This window comes from Fundulus heteroclitus, chromosome 13 (assembly GCF_011125445.2).
Source record: "Fundulus heteroclitus isolate FHET01 chromosome 13, MU-UCD_Fhet_4.1, whole genome shotgun sequence".
Lineage (NCBI taxonomy): Eukaryota > Metazoa > Chordata > Actinopteri > Cyprinodontiformes > Fundulidae > Fundulus > Fundulus heteroclitus.
Window position 1 is genome coordinate 31,565,084 of NC_046373.1, and position 16,477 is coordinate 31,581,560.

At 41.4% G+C, this 16,477-nt stretch overlaps 1 protein-coding gene across 2 annotated transcripts in view; it reads right to left on the minus strand.

Moving 5' to 3' along the window:
• Window positions 1-16,477, minus strand: part of thrb (thyroid hormone receptor beta) — a 158,490-nt gene that overhangs the window by 67,667 nt on the left and 74,346 nt on the right. For both annotated transcript variants that reach the window (XM_012879124.3, XM_012879123.3), the window contains exon 2: window positions 13,189-13,255. The gene's annotated coding sequence lies outside the window, so the exon portion shown is untranslated. The remainder of the gene's footprint in view (window positions 1-13,188; window positions 13,256-16,477) is intronic.

Below are 16,477 nucleotides of genomic sequence, written 5' to 3' on the forward strand. Positions count from 1 at the left end.
GGACTATTGTAGTATTGTAGTACTATCAGGAAGTCCACAAAATGCAGTTCAAAGTCTTCAGCTGATCCAAAATGCTGCAACAAGAGTTCTAATGAAAATCAACAAGAGGGATCATATTTCTCCAATTTTAGCTTCCCTTCACTGGCTTCCAGTTAAATCAAGAATCTAATTTAAAATTATTCTTCTAACGTATAAAGCCCTTAATAATCAAGCTCCATCATATATCAGAGCTCTGATTACCCCGTATGTTCCTAACAGAGCACTTCGCTCTCAGACTGCAGGTCTGCTGATGGTTCCTAGAGTCTCTAAAAGTAGAATGGGAGGCAGATCCTTTAGCTATCAGGCTCCTCTCCTGTGGAACCAACTCCCAGTTTTGGTCCGTGAGGCAGACACCCTGTCTACTTTTAAGACTAATCTTAAAACTTTCCTTTTTGACAAAGCTTATAGTTAGAGTGGCTTATGTTACCCTGAGCTACCTCTATAGTTATGCTGCTATAGGCTTAGGCTACTGGAGGATCTCAGGGCCTATTTTTCTCACTCTACTGATTTCTACTGTTCTCAAGTTTTGCATTGCATTACATTAATATGACTGTTGTCATTTCAGCTTTTACCTTTTAGCTCTCTCTCTCTCTTTTTTCTTCATAGTAGGTACACCTGGTCTGGCATTCTGTTAACTGTGACATCATTCAGAGAAGACGGCTCACCCGCTACTACCATCTAATGTAGAACAGATTACTGGATCAATGTGTGCTTCTGTGCTTTTTTGTCTCTCTTGTTGTGTCTCTGCTCTGTCTTCTGTAACCCCCAGTCGGTCGAGGCAGATGACCGTTCATACTGAGCCCGGTTCTGCTGAAGGTTTTTCCTTCCCATTAATGAGGAGTTTTTCTTTTCGCTGTCGCTTCATGCTTGCTCAGTATGAGGGATTGCTGCAAAGCCATGGACAATGCAGACGACTCTCCCTGTAACTCTACGCTTCTCCAGGAGTGAATGCTGCTTGTCGGGACTTTGATGCAATCAACTGGTTCCCTTATATAGGACATTTTTGACCAATCTGGATAATCTGATCCAATCTGTATAATATCAATGAATCAATCAAATTTTATTGTCAATTACAATTTGCATTGCAATTGAAAAATCTGTTCCAGTACAGCCGTCCATCACATACACTTAAACAAACAAACATTTGGGGAAACGAATGACTGAGGCCTTTGCTTTGCCAAGGAACGCAGCCAGTCAGCCGCTGCTAAATAGCGCAGGTCGTTAAGGCCACATTCCTCCAAACAGCCCCGAACCTCGCCTACACGGAGTTCACGAGGCGCTGCCCTTGACACTGTCGAAGGAAGAGCAACAACATGGGGGAAAGAGGGGGGAAGAAAAAACGAGACAGATGTTTGCCTATTTATGCTCTTACCAATAAAGAGACAAACAACCGACACAAAAAACCCTCATAGCACGAAAAGCACAAATAACACAATACAACATGTATGCAGAAGGTAAACATTTGAGACCTGTCGCGTGTGCGTAATTCATCAGTTTTATGAGTATCAGTTATGCATGTGTGTATGGGCGAAAGTGTTTTATCTCCGTGAACACTCTCCAGAGGCCATTGTCCTTGATGTTATCAGCCGGGCCACAGTTCAGAGAAGCATCCTCAGGTGTCAGCTGGGCAGGGGGGTAGCCGGGGGCTTTTTCTGAGCACTCTCCGCCATAACAATCCAGGAGTTGATAGGAAGGGAATCCAAATATGTTATTTGTTATGAGACAAGCTGCACTGCCTTTCCTGTCAGCTTTTAAGTCTTTTGCTGGGTCCACATAGTAAATCCAATTTTCCAAATTATTGGGCTTTTTCGCGCTTCACTTCCAGATTTTATCCCATCTCCCCTTGAGTTCAACCACCAAAGTCAGTCTGCGTTCCAACACAGGCAGCTTTTCGGCTTCGCTCCATTTACCTTCCAGGTTTGTCCGTTCACAGCCGGCAGCCTGATCAAGGCCAAATGTCTCCGACATCTGCTGTATTTGCCGAAAATCCACAAAAACCATTAAGTTGAGATCCCAGTATCCTTAATCCAATGTGAAAATTTCAAACATCCAGGAATGACAAGGTCGAAAGACACACCGTTTTCCTCCAGGAATTTAGGGTGTATCTCACAAAATAAGTCAAATCAGGACCGGACGGGTCCCCCTTCCGTTGCCTACCCGTCGAAAAAAATGTATCAATAGTATTGAGAGACCAGCTTACCAGATCCATGTTTTTCAGAGTTTGGTTGATATGAAGAAAGTGCTCAGAAAGACAAGACATAGCAAAGCAGGAGAGGGGGGGGGGGGTAAAAGCTGCAGAGAGAGAAAAGACACGACCGACCTTGGAGAGAGACAGAGACAATATGATTGAATTTGACTTTGTAAAGTGCCTTGGGATGACATGTTTCATGAATTGGTGCTATATAAATAAAATTGAATTGAATTGAATTTATGCTGTTCAGTTTTTAAATACAAACACTCAACAAGCTCCTTAGTTACTACCTGAATAGCAGAATTCTAGAGTGACCAGGCGTCCGGCTTTAGGCTAGACAGTCCAGATTTTCCATGTCCTGTCCGGCATTCGGTGCAGCATCAAGCCGGACACGTATTTATCCTCCTTTTTGAGGCACTAGGGTTGAAGAGCGCATTTTTTTCATCTTTGCTGGGCTGCAGTGATTTTGATTGCATTGAATATCCAATCAAAGACTATAAAAAAAATGCATCCAACAGATCTGGTCTAACAAGTGATTGGCTAAGAGCGGTGCCGGTGTCAGATGAATATCTTCTTGGCAGTGGTTAAAAAAAGGAAACAAGGGTCCACGTGCTGCTACATCATATGATATTGACAGAAGGTTAGCATAGAGCTGGACGATAATTCAATAACAATATATATCGGTCGATAGACGTGTGGCGCGATAGGAAAAAAAAGGGTCAATAAAAGTTCGATAGAGACAGTTTTCCTTCCTTCCTTCCTTTCAGCCTATCGTATTAGTTGAAGCTACAGTCACTATTTTCTTCTCGACCAATCGTAATCGCGGACCCAGGCACGCCGTCACAAAGCGCTGCCCTCTCAAACCACAACACAGAGCACATGAATATGTCGCAGCAAGGAGCGGCGGAGGAAATGATCCCAAAATGGGGTTTTACTAGATCACCAGTCTGACAGAAATAAACAACAGTGATTTGTAAAACTTGCGAGGAACCGGTAAAAAAAAAAATCTGGTAATGCAACCAACTTGTTTCATCACGTAAGCCGCTCAGCCGCTCACACCCGCAGCATCGCGAGCTGTGTCGGCCACGCGCGACTCCGTGTGTTCGTAGGAATTATCTGGAAGTTCTTCAAAACAAAGCAGGTATAGCAGCTAAACTGGGCTCCCTTCTTTGTGATAAAATGAAAAGGCGTCCAAGCGGCATAATGACATCACGCATGCAGTAAAATGATTAATAGTGATGGATATGCTGCTGTTGTCTGTTGTCTAATGCAGAGAATCAGTGCAAAATGAGCTGCAGTCTGTGTCTTCCCACGCCACAACCTTGGACCTCAGCCCTGCATCAGCCTCTGAGTTATGAAACCTGAGAAGTAGCTAGTGTACTATTCCCACCTAAATAGGCTATTTTATTTATTTATTTGGTATATTTATTTTGGTCATTTTACTGGTCACTTTAGTTTATTCTTTGTCACTATTTAATAACATAACTCAGGTCTCTTAAGTTATTTTTCTTTTAAAAAAAATCTGTTATGGTTAAAAAAGTTGGTTAAATAAAGATTTAATTGGAATTCTGTGTTTGTGTTCATTATTAAAATTAAATCATTAAGCAATATCATAAAATGTCCAGGCAGAGCTGCACATAAATTTTTTTAATATTTTCAATAATTATCAATTTCGATCAATATGCATTTTTTTTTATCAATAAGCTTTTTTTCTATATCGTCCAGCCCTAGGTTAGCATCATGCCAAAACCTAAAACCTTGATTTAATTCTGAATGGAAAAAAGAGAATACATTTATTACAAAAAGTAGTCAAGACTTAATGGCTTCTGCACACTGTCGATGCAATGTTGATATAAGCAGTCAGGGTAAAGCTGCAACTGAACGAGATGTAGGTACAGATAAACAAAAAAGTAATAAACGTGCGGCAGGTAAAAGGAGGTAGCTGCTACAGAGGGTGAATGTGGGGTTTCCTTAAAGGCAGTTCTGCTGCACACACGGACACTGAAGACAAGTCTCCAAAAATTTATCAAATCAATCAAATCAAATGTATTGATTCAATCAATCAAACGTATTGATTCAAATATAGTGTTAATTCAGATAAACAGCATTATATAGTGATGTTCTCTGGGTGTTCATTTTATTTCTGTTATTAAATTCTTGAACCTGAAGAGAAGTCGTCACTCATTCTATGTGTGTGCAGAGTTTGCTGTTAAAAGATCGCTAGTGCTTGTATTGTCCTGATATCAGCTTAAGAACTGATATCCTCCAGACAATACGACAGAGAGTTATTTATTAAACATTAAATAACTTTAAACAGTGTATAATTGCACAACATCAGTCATTATGTAATACAGGTGCGACAATAAATTGGTAAAATACAACAATGTCTTTTTAAATTATTTTTAAATTCAGCATATTGTAAAAAAAAATGAGCCCTTGATGTTATGGAAAGACCCTCTTGATAAAAAAGAAAACTCTCATGGCTTCAATTAATCATTAGTCATTGTAGAGAGCACTTTGCGTTGTCCTTGAACTGAAATGTGCTACACAAATAAATTTGCCTTGCTTTGCGAAAATCAAAAAACTTTAGATTTACTCATTTATCAATAACTTGCATCCCTAGTCTTTAATAAAGTGGCCAATGAGTGTGTAAAGAAAATCAGTTGCAACATCATCTGGCCTTAATCACTTAATAAATCAGCTTTAACATGTTTTAATACTAATGTATACCAAAATAATCTGATGCAAGCAGGCTTAGTCCTGTGGTGGGTGGGCTACTAATACATAGGGGACCTCATAAATATCAACACATGCATTAGTAAAAACATCTTATATGAGATGTACACAGTGAGTTTCACTCAGGGATCCTGTGGGGGGTACTCATATTGAGTCAAAAACCCAGGGATAGTTTCACTTCTCACTGACTGAGTAAATTTACACAAACAGCTATCCAAACCACACACCATGTGTTCCTCGTGTATATCAGAGGGTCCAAAACAGCAGATCATAGCATCATCATCCTCAGGTAACTACTATAATATAATATATAGAGGTTGATCGATACATCGGCTGGCCGATACTTAAGGCCCAAATTTGCATTTTTTTCCTGTATCGTGTCGGCCAATTCGTGCATATGTTCGCTGATCCACTTGCCAGGGATTGCTGTGCCCTCCCTGGCAGAGAGCAGCTGATAATGTTGTAAGACTGAGTGCCAACAATATGGGTGTGTTTTAAACTTTTAAAGTAGCTTTAACTGTCTAATTTAGCTGCGTCAGGCCTTTAAAAGTCTGTCCCTGTCTCACTGTGAGTGGGAGGGCACAGCAGCGTGTCTGTTTCTGTGTCTAAAAAAACCCACGTCTGATCTCCAGCTGGCGAGCTGCCACCGCTGTGCATTTTTTAGTTCCCATGGAGAATCTTGTATCGACATAAAAAATAACTAATCACTACACGTACAGAATCTAACCTTAAATAAAATAATCTCCCTACACTGCAGTGGTGGTGTTTTTTTCTCCTCCTTCTGCCCATTAAAATAAAGAAGCTGTGACATTCATTAAGAGTCGTGACATGTTTTTCTGTGTACTTTTCAAACTGCGGTCTGAAGCTGATTGTTTTGAGGCTTTTGAGGCTCAAAACAATGAGGCTTTTGTAACGTTTGTTATCATTGCGTCATTTTTATTGTGTAAATGGATGAAGGAAAAACAATATCGGCTTCAAGAATTGGCCCCCATAAATTGGCAGCACATTTCAGGTATCGGTTAGACTGATGTCAGAATAATCTGTATCGGCCATAAAAAAAAAATCAGTCGATCTCTACAGCAGACTGCACAGACAGATGAACAACAATGTTTCCCCTACCATTCAAAAAGGGGGGTGCATTGCCAACAACCCCCCTCCCCCTCCCCAGAAGTAACGGTTAATTTCATTTAAACTATTAACCTTTCTAAATAGCACCAGATTGCATCCTGAGCTAATTCTGTCTCTGGGCTCCAACATAATAAGGCGGACATGAGTCAGACGGACAGGTTCGTACAGAGCTCAACTTTACGAGCGTGTACGCAACGTCACACTATAAACTGCTCAGTGGGAAGAAGTATCCAAGGCAGCTGCGATTCGCAAGCTCCTGCAGCCTCTCTGCACCACAGACTGAAGGATGTGAGTTGGGTGCCTGCGGTAGGAAATGTAGAAATTTGTCACAAGAAATAGCCAATAAGTGCGCTTGACTATGACATTTGAAATGTCGGCGGAGAGTCAGCAGTACAACCAAGTGTGCAGCTGCCTTTAATGTTTCTCCAAAGCTTATCGTCGCTCCTTTAATTTAATCTCAGAGTTACCTGCGTGCAAACGCAGGTAACTCTCTCTCTCCCGCCAGGAGAGAGAGAGCGCTTAGAGTAGCGACTTATTTTTACCTGCCTTGGTAAATGTTTCTGCATTTTGTAAATGAACCCAATTTCTGAGGATGGCTGCACTAAAAACTCCCATGGAGTCGGGAGCACTGAGCGTCTGCTGGCCATGAAGACGTCGATGGAGGCTGTTCTGATTGGAGAACATGGGGTGTTCATTAAAGAGAAACTCTTATAAATGAGTTACCGCCGACAGAATTAGTATTACTTGCATCAGGAGCGTGGGATCCAACGGGATCCACGGGATAAATGCGTACTTTGTAAATTTTTTTCTGTTGTGTTACAACTGAAAAAGGACGAATTTGGTTATTTCACGTGGTGCCCCGATTACTTCAATATACCGAGAACGTTTCCTCATACAAATATGAAGTTTAAACTGGATTATTAATGGAGCGTTAACGCTCAATGTAGCACAATCTCAAACAAGTAAACAGCTCTATGGTCATTTTCAGATGTCCTACAAAAATACCATTTGCTTTGATTGTCGCAAATCACCAAAAGTCTGTCTATTGGAAACAAATTGACCTTCCTGAGTCCATCCCTGAAAACAGATGGCTGTGTTATTCTTGGAAATGGGATGTTGCTATACATCCCAGAATGGATCAGAAATATATTCCAAATGTAATAAAATAAAAATTGAATACAGTTATGCTCAACAATATTATGAACTCTGGCAGATCTAGATGTTAGAGATTTTCATTCAAACTATGAAAATTCAAACTTCAAACTATAACCATGTATATATGTACACGATACAGGCAGAAGCATAAAAAGGCCAGACAAAATTCCTAGGGGAAACCCTGAACTGTCACACTCTTAGGTCTAGGTGCAGGTTTGGGTTTCTCTCTCCTCCTCTGCAGGGCATGACGGGCAGGTACTCCACATCACCACTAATAGGAGCCCTTCATAAGGAGCTGAATCCAGCAGGAGGGCGTCAGTTCTTTCTGGCTTCCAGCGTGGTACTTGACCAACCTAGATATCTTGTTCTTGTTAACTCCTAGCCTGGACCTAACTCTGTGTTCCTGTTTTTTCTCCCATCCTAGAAACCTGGACTCCAGCCTCAGAAACTCCAAGCCGGACCTCCAAGAATCAGAGAAGACCTTTGGATCTATTTTCTGGTTAAGTCCTCCTGCCTGTGCTCACCTGCCTGTCCACCCTTCTACACCACCATACTGGAGAGAACTTACCGGACCTGCACCTACAGCCTGGACCCTGGACATCACCCTTCCCGGACAAAAGCTAGCCTCGATCTCTGTGAGTCATACGCCCCCTCATTATCCTCATCGGCACCTTCCTTTGCTCACCAGTCTCCCCGTCTTTCCCCAGCAGAACCCGGACAGTCCGATCAGCCAGAACCACCTCAGAATAAACCACCCCCGTTTTCAATAAACTCTCTTACCGTACTGTCTGTCTCTGTGGTTGCCCTCATTCAGAGTCTAACTTTGTTAAACATGACATCAACAGGTTTTAAATGTAGAGATTATTCTGCTAGGTCTTTTAGCAATTGGACTGGCTGTCAAAGTTGTCATTCAACAGCTTACAGGGTGTAAGATACTAGCAGGGATGGAACAGATGGAACGCCATAACCTGGAAGGTGAAGACAACAGTATTAACCCCCACTCTGGAGAAGTGGCTCCAACAGATACCTGAAGAAACATTAGACATCTCAGTCCAGAAGAGCGCAATCTTAGGAACAGCCAAGATCCTAAGAAGAACCCTCAAGCTCCCAGGCCCTTGGTAGAGGACCCGAGCTTGAGAAATGTGTATGTATGTATGTATGTATGTATGTATGTATGTATGTATATATATATATATATATATATATATATATATATATATATATATATATATATATATATATATATATATATATCATGTGACAGTGATGCATTGCAGCCAAGACAGTGTTTTTTTTTTAATGAAACGGAGATAAAAAGAGCAGACTATAACCCATATTGAAAAATTCAGTTAGCATAGTATTCAGTCAGTACAGAGTTTTACACACACATCGGTAAGTATCGGACATACCACCAATATTAATTGATGTCACCATCGATGCCATACACAAACACACACACACACACATATATATATATATATATATACATATATATATATATATACATATATATATATATATATATATATATATATATATATATATATATAAAACAAAACAACCTTTTGCCATAGAGTAGAAAAACACACAACCCGGTCAAACAAAGACCCCTGGGCTTGTGGAGAACAAAACGCCTACAGATTCTTAACTATACTTGCGTGGGCATGAGGTTTATCCTTAGTTTCACAGCACAGCCACCTTGAGTATCTATTGCAGAAAACCTAAATGTTGGCCTTACTAAAGATCCAGTTAAAGGCCCAGTGGAGTTTATGCCCTTTCTCCACTACTATCTGGAGAAATGAACTGGTTTAGTGCAGATCAAGTTTTAGTTTAAGTAGGGCTGGGCAAGTTAACGCGTTAATTTCGCGTTAATTCATTAGACTATTAACGGCGATATTTATTTTATCGCGCATTAACGCATGTTGCTCATATGCTTTCAGTCAGTGTCAGTCAGCAGGCGCGCTGACTGCAGCGCGCTGTCACGGCAGCACTCTCCCCCTCCCCTCTCGTACATGGCTCAGCGGCGCCAGCCAATCAGCACGCAGGCTCAGCCTGGCCCGCCCGCTCAGCTCTCACACAAACTTGAAAAAAGCTGAGAGAGACCGCAGCAGCGGAAAAACATGAACGGGGAAGTAGCACCGTTTGGCTTTATTTTAATACCATAAATGAAATCAAGCTGTATGTTTTGTAAAAAGCCGGTTTATTTCAGTGGAAACACAATAAATTTATCTAAGCACGTGAAAAAACATGAAAACGTCGAGCCCCAGAAACGGAGAGAGGAGACGAAACTTCTCTCATTGCCCCGACAGACCCACAGACTGACGTCACTGACTGAGGCGTTTCAGTCCTCCAGGGAACATCCAGGTAGATCAGTGGATGGATGGATGGATGGATGGATGTTACTGGAGCCCACACATAACATGTAATTAAGACCTTGAAAGAACCCAGTACATATATTAAAAAGTGTTATTTAAGATAAGATAACATTAGCTAATCCTTTTTTTATCCCACGACGGGGAAATTTATAGGATTAAAGCAACAGGCAGGTGCACACAACACAGACAAAATTACATAAGGATTGAAATATATAAGAGGTGGATTAGCGAAAAAACACTGAACATTATTATTATTATTATTTAATTGTAATAGTAAAATACAAAACCCAAAAGGTCAACAGTTTCATGATACATCAAGCTTAGGGACTGGCTAATATACAGCAGGTCCAAAAAGGCCATATTCTGGCTGCAGTGCTGCTGTTCTCTTATGAAGAAAAGATCAACTAGTGCACTAAATTCAATAGATGGGTTGAAAATATCCAGTATAAAATAAGTGCTACAAATGTTACAACACTTTTGTTCATATGGCAGCAGAACATTAAAATAAAAGTGCTCTTTACACTACTTTTGAATTCATTCTTGGAGTTTGTAAATACAATGCGATTAATCGTGATTAATCAGGGCGATTAATCGCGATTAAATATTTCAATCGTTGCCCAGCCCTAAGTTTAAGTTATTATGATGAATGTGTATGAACTGTTATAAGTGTTGATGCATGGGAGGCATCTGACGGATTATGTAAACCAAATTGTCACACCTGCTGTTGTGCTGTGACCATCAAACCTGAGCTTCATCACCATGATCAGAGCTGCAACATAAGGACAGATCTTCCACCTGCATGGCGTCATATTGTTGTCTAACCCCAGTGGTAACACTGGTCCGGCTTGACACAAACTTCTGTTCGTGTCAAGTTTGACTGGGCCAAGTTTGACATATTTCTATCCTGCCTCTTTCCTTCCTTGTCCAGTTCCTCTGCTTGTCTGAACCTGCTTCCTCACTTGCCACCTTGGATTCCCTGGCTTCAATCTCCTGCTCGTCTGACACTGATTACAAGGATTGCCCTAACCACTGACTGAATTTCTGTTTTTATGGGCAATAAAGTCTTTATCTTGTCTTCCCAGCACAGCTCTACTCTTCTCTACGCAGTTATTAGGTTTTTCCATTAGAAGCATTTACTAAGTATGAGCTCATTTTTAGTACCTGCTTGGCCAGGGTTCCAAGCCAGCCAAGTAAGCTGAAAATGTGACAGAAGATTGTTGCTCACTGATTGGCTAGATGTTATTGGCACTGCTTGCATCATTAAACTGACGATTCTACTCACATTAAGGTGGTAACTCAGATGTAATAGAAAGCGACGTGAACTGTGCAGAGTCGGGTTGTGCTGAGCAGGTGTAAGTGAAAGTATTAGGAAACTCCACATATGGTTATTGGTGATGGTAGAACAAGAACAGGTCTTTGAAGTATTCCGCCCACCGAGTGGGCGGACCGGGATGGTGGTCCCCCTATTCAAAAAGGGGGACTGGAGTGTGTGTTCCAACTACAGAGGAATCACACTCTTAAACCTCCCTGGTAAGGTCTATTCAGGGGTTCTGGAAAGGAGGGCCCTTCGGATAGTCGAATCCCGGATTCAGGAAGAGCAGTGTGGTTTTCGTCCTGGCCGTGGAACACTGGACCAGCTCTACACCCTCAGCAGGATTCTGGAGGGGGCATGGGAGTTTGCTCAACCAGTCTACATGTGCTTTGTGGATCTGGAGAAGGCATTCGACAGTGTCCCTCGAGGGATCCTGTGGGGGGTACTCTGGGAGTATGGAATACTAGGCCCTTTAATAAGGGCTGCTAGGTATTGCCGGCAGTAAGTCGGACTAGCTTCCGGTGAGAGTTGGACTCCGCCAATGTTGCCCTTTGTCACCGATTCTGTTCATAACTTTTATGGACAGAATTTTTAGGCGCAGCCAAGGTGTTTAGGGGATCCGTTTTGGTGGCCTTAGGATTGCGTCTCTGCTATTCGCGGATGACGTGGTCCAATTGGCTTCATCAGGGCGTGATCTACAGCTCTCACTAGAGCGGTTCGCAGCCGAGTGTGAAGCGTCCGGGATGAGAATCAGTGCCACCAAATCCGAGACCATGGTCTGGAACCGGAAAAGGGTAGAGTGCCTCCTCCGGGTTGGGGAGGATGTGCTGCCCTAGTGGAGGAGTTCAAGTGTTTACGAATGAGGGGAAGATGGAGCGGGAAAACGATAGGCGGATTGGTGCAGCGTCTGCTGTGAAGCGGGCGCTGTACCGGTCCGTTGTGGTGAAGAGAGAGCTGAGCCAAAAGGTGAAGCTCTCGATTTACCGGTCAATCTACGTTCCTACCCTCATCTGTGGTCACGAGCTTTGGGTCGTGACCGAAAGAACGAGATCCCGGATACAAGCGGCCGAAATGAGTTTTCTCCGTAGTGTGTCTGGGCTCTCCCTTAGAGATAGGGTGAGGAGCTCAGTCATCCGGGGAGGACTCAGAGTAGAGCCGCTGCTCCTCCACGTCGAGAGGAGCCTATTGAGGTGGCTCGGGCATCTGGTTAGGATGCCTCCTGGACGCCTCCCTGGTGAGGTGTTCCGGGCACATATCACCGGGAGGAGGCCCAGGGGAAGACCCAGGACACGCTGGAGAGACTATGTCTCCCGGCTGACCTGGAAACACCTTGGGATTCCCCCGGAAGAGCTGGCCCAAGTGGCTGGGGAGAGGGACGTCTGGGCCTCCCTACTGAAGCTGCTACCCCCGCGACCCAACCCCAGTAAAGCGGTAGAAGATGGATGGATGGAGAACAAGAACATAAGAGGCTTTTTTCTCAAAAACAACCAGGTGGTATCTAGATAGCGTCTGATGGTTATTACTGAGACTTTGTGACACTAAGATGTTCCTCTTTGCTGTAGATCTCAAACTCTGCGTTTGGAGTTTTATTTGCCTCCTTTTCCGTTCTGCTCACTGTAGGTGGTAGTAACATAAAAATGAGTGCTCGTCCAGCCTAGTGAGACCTGGTTAAAAAAATGTCATGATTTATCAAGACCCCAGGGAAACAAGAAGTAATGGATTACTAATAAAGCTCCTCAGAACAGATACATTTAAAAAAGTATAAATGAAGAAATATGTCAGTTGCTTTTACGTTCAAGAGTCTATTCTGAGTAACTACAACTGTGCTACCATGAATATTGTGAAAAACAATAAATGGACTTAATTTATTAGTAGATTGACAACAAGAAGGGCAGACGTGCATTAAATAGCCTAGGTCGAGAATGAAACTTGGGACGGCTGCGCCAAGGGCTGTAGGAACCATTTATGGTGTGTCCACTGTATCAGTGAGCCACATGGCATCCAAAATAACCAATTGTTTTATAACTCTGAGAATTATTTTCCGCTGCATACATGTAATCAAATAAATATCACATGAAATGTGAGCTTATCTGCATTCAGTTTGATCGTTATAATTCCAGGATAAAAAAAGACATGTGACTGAGTGTTTCAATGGTCACAGCAGGTAAGTCTAGTTCAGACAGACACTACGTAATGGCAATCTGCAGAGTGCAAGGCTCTGGCTGTGTGGAACTGACAAACGTAAATCTTACCAGAGAACAGCCTGAGGTCTGATTGTGTGCTGTCGTGAGGAGCAGCTGAGCTCCCCGAGAAGAACACCTATGAAAACAGACACATAAACAAAGTCCGGTTAGACTTTTCTATGAACAAGATCACATTTGTAATCCAGCACTGCAAACATACAGGCCCTGAAGCAGGATAAAAGTCAGGGTAAATATGTTACCATGGCTCTGGGAGGGGTTTAGGGTTAAAAACCTCTGACAGGATACAATATGAAACTAATAGACACACACACACACACACACACACACACACACACACACACACACACACACACACACACACACACACACACACATACACACACACACACACACACACACACACACACACACACACAATGTGCATGTTTACACTGTGCCAAAAGTCAACATTACACATTCAGTTTGGGGACGCATGTAGACCAGTGATGGCTGTGTGTGTAATTGGGCCATTCCTTTAGTTGCCTTAACTGGTGCTTAATGTTATTGTTAGTGATTCTGCATTATGACACAGTGTGGAGCAATAGGACTTTAAAGACCTTTCAGTATTGCATGGCAGAATGCCATCAGACACTAACCCTAACAAAGCAGCTCAATTAACTTAACTTAAGATCTGATTGTAGTCATGTAGTAACTTTAAACAACAGGAATGGTTTGATGGAAGTTCATAACACTTTCAAAGAATAACTTTTTAAAATCTTGTTATACATTGATACCAGCGACATGTGTCTGTTGAGAACCGATAAATGTCAAAACAATTGTGATTAAAAGAAACAAGTGATAGGAAGCAGCAGCTGGTACTGCTGTACATTAGGTTCAGAGGAGAGAAGTATTAATATTTGTTCTCAATCCGTGGCAGAACAGGATGGATTAAAAAAAACTTTTAATCAGATTAAAAAAAGTTTTCTAATGGAAGGATTTTCCCTCCCTATTCTGTCTGTCAGTTAAAATGGACAACCAGCTCATTTGAAACTCATCCTCCATAAACACATTAATTCACATTTATTTGAAAGAAAATTATTGTTTTAATAGACTGTTTCCTGTAAAACATGCCGTAAATGGATTTAATGGAATTTGCATGTTTGCTTACCTACTACTCTTCCTTTCAATGTCTGGCTCCAAGGACACAAACTAAGACATAAAAAAATGTAACAAGACACCCCATGATACTTTAGTTTCCATGGTGATTTGAGTTATATTTAACAAAGTGACGCAGGCTCCTCATCTTCCCCATCTCTCAAACAATGAGCTAAACCTCTGAATAGAGCAAACTAAATTCAAAACGACATTCACACTTTGTGTCTGGGCCTGAAGACCAAATAAAAAAAAAGACCTGCAGACATCCGCAGCTTGGCCTTGCTATAGTGATTAGAAATAGTCTTTGTCTGGTTTTAGCAGAGCTCCTGACCACCATTTTTTTGTGAACGCCCTACTTCACGTTTCCATCTGATCTGAACTATGTGGTTATCATCCAATCCCGCCATTACTTTCTGCCTGCAGTTCTTATTCTGGATAGTTACGACATCTCTGGACTAATAAAATATAAGGAATCTGGAAAGTTCTGTGAACAGATTTTATATTCTTCAGATTGTTATATTCCACTTTATGTACACAATCGCAAACATTTTATTACTTCAAGTTTAGAGACAAAGTTAATGGTGTGATGCCTCTTGCTTGGGGGTGGGGCGTATGTTTGCAAGACACTGTACAGACAAGCAGATAAACTGCGATTTATTAATTTATACGATTGAAGATTTTGTCAGCTAATGGGCTTAAATAGAGTTAGGATTTTATTAATGATGAGCATGATGGTTTTCAACCCTTTTATGACCAAAACTAAGTTAATTTAACTTGACTTAATTTGATTGATTTTTTTTTGCAACTGCATCATATAAAAAGTGTAAAGAGGGAGTGTGTGTGTATAATTTTTTCCAAGAGAATTTCAATTTTAGTGTGTCCACTATTCATTATTGCAGTGTGGTTCTGATTGTGGAATAAAATCTTGAAGGTCAAAAAACAAAAACACTAATTCTATCTGTCTGTGCTGAATTGATGGTAAGAAGCAGTTAGATGTGACCCCAATTACAAACCATGCTTTTCAATCAAAATCTGAATAAAAACAGATGCTTTGGGAATTCAGTCATTATAAAACTCAGTTTACATGAGCAAAGACAACAGGAGAGAATTAAAACAATGTTTGGCAAAGGCATGATCAATGTGCTAATTTGGCTAAATTCCAGTGATCCACATCACGACATCACAAGGGGTAACAGGATGTAAATTTAGATTTTTCACCTCCTGGCAACATTTTCCAGCTCATTTTGGGACCTAGCCTGGGAATGCTTTATTCCCACCAGTGAATTTTAGGATTAACCCGGTCTCTTCCAGTGGGTCGTACCCTGATAACCTCCGAAATGGAAGTGCCTAGGAGGAATCCAGATTAGAAGTCTCAACCACCTCCTTTCTTCATTTGGATCTGAGATTGGTAAACTCGGTGGTCTCTCTTAAAAGCCAGTTAAAAACCATATCTTTTAAAATCTTTGTTTTATTAATTAGGTTTGAGCAGCAAAAGCACTGCAAGGCGTATTGTTATTCAAATGTTTCTTCCTGGTATTGCATGAAAGGAATTCGATTTTTCAAGGCCTAAACTGGGGGGGGGGGGGGGTCAGCGTAGTGCAGCTAGAAGGTGGCTGTCCGTCAAGCTAAAAACAGTGGGATTAAGAACTGTTTCTTAAACATTTCTATTTGGCTACTCCAGTTCACATTACACATAAGAAAAGCAAACCAACAAACAAACAAACAGGCAATGAACAATGGTTACAGTTTTGTTTTGTTTTTTGTAGCATTCAGGAGAGTCACAAGATAACAGATAATGAGGTAGTAAGGTGCTTATTGTATAGTGATGATTTAAGTCTTCATTTACAGCAATGTGCATTTAGATATTCAGAGTTGATAGTGTGCAGGTAGGCAGTAACATTAAGGTGATAGTAAAGTATGGTGGGCTAGTAACAGTGAGGTGATTTTAAAGTGTTGGACTGAAGTCTCCCATCAGGGGGCGATAGCCCTCACAGCCCTTGGGAAGAAGCTGTATGGGCTTCAAATTTCCTCAATATCCCGTTAAGCCATATGGAATTAAAAGTTATCAAAATGAGTTTTTGAGCACGTCTATAGAACGAAACCAGGCCTCAAACTTTACCTTCTCACCAAAGGATTAAAAATGCTGTAATGTTTTTTATAGAAAGACATAATTATTTAAAAGTTGATGTGATTGATCAATTTT